We start from the raw sequence: 847 nt of genomic DNA, 5'->3' as shown, positions 1-847 counted from the left end.
GAGGTTAATTTGGCAGTAACATCATATGTGCGTCTAATCTGAGGCGGTGCCCCGCGGTCGGAGAGTCAAACCATTGGTTGACAAACAGCAATCAGATGCAAATTCCAAACCTCTGAATCAATGGGGCTGCCTTCCCCCACTCTATAGGAAACATCTACAAATGACTCAACACTAAATGACCTTTGCGCCAAAGATTTGTTTGGGCCTGGTGATATATTTGTGTTGATGTCCGATACTCACTTAGAAAAGCAGAGCCTTTAAACCCCCGTCCGTCTTCCTCTGTGTGAGGTGTATATATGTGTATAAATATACGCTATATGGCGCTATCTAAACATTTGGCGACGTTCCCTGGCAGGGGCCCTTCCCTTTTATCGCAGGCACCAATAATGTCTATCTGCTGCTGGAGTTCTAATGCAAACATATAGACTACGCTGTATCCGCGACAATCCTTGATAAATAACCTACACGGTTGCCAAAACCAAAATACTATTATGAACGAATGAAAAGCATACGCATTAAGTATTCATAAACACTCAATATTTCTTATGTGTAATAATCAGCTTAAAAATGCACCAAAGACTCAAGTCAGATAAAATACACATGTATATTCAATTTAGGGTAGGCCTATTATCTGAAATGATCTGATCAAGTGATAGAAATGTCATGTGTATCAAGTAAGCTTCAGGCCATTTCTGAGAACTGATACATGCACGTCTCAGATTAAAGTGCAGAAACTTTTGCACTGCACAGTATATTGTTTCCATCTACTGGACAGAACGAGTATCGCATTTTCTGGACATTGGAGTCGATTCAATAAAGTGGCCTCCAGAAATATTTGGACACTTAA

This window comes from Rutilus rutilus (assembly GCF_951802725.1).
Source record: "Rutilus rutilus genome assembly, chromosome: 22".
NCBI classification, from domain to species: domain Eukaryota; kingdom Metazoa; phylum Chordata; class Actinopteri; order Cypriniformes; family Leuciscidae; genus Rutilus; species Rutilus rutilus.
This window is presented reverse-complemented; position numbering follows the sequence as displayed.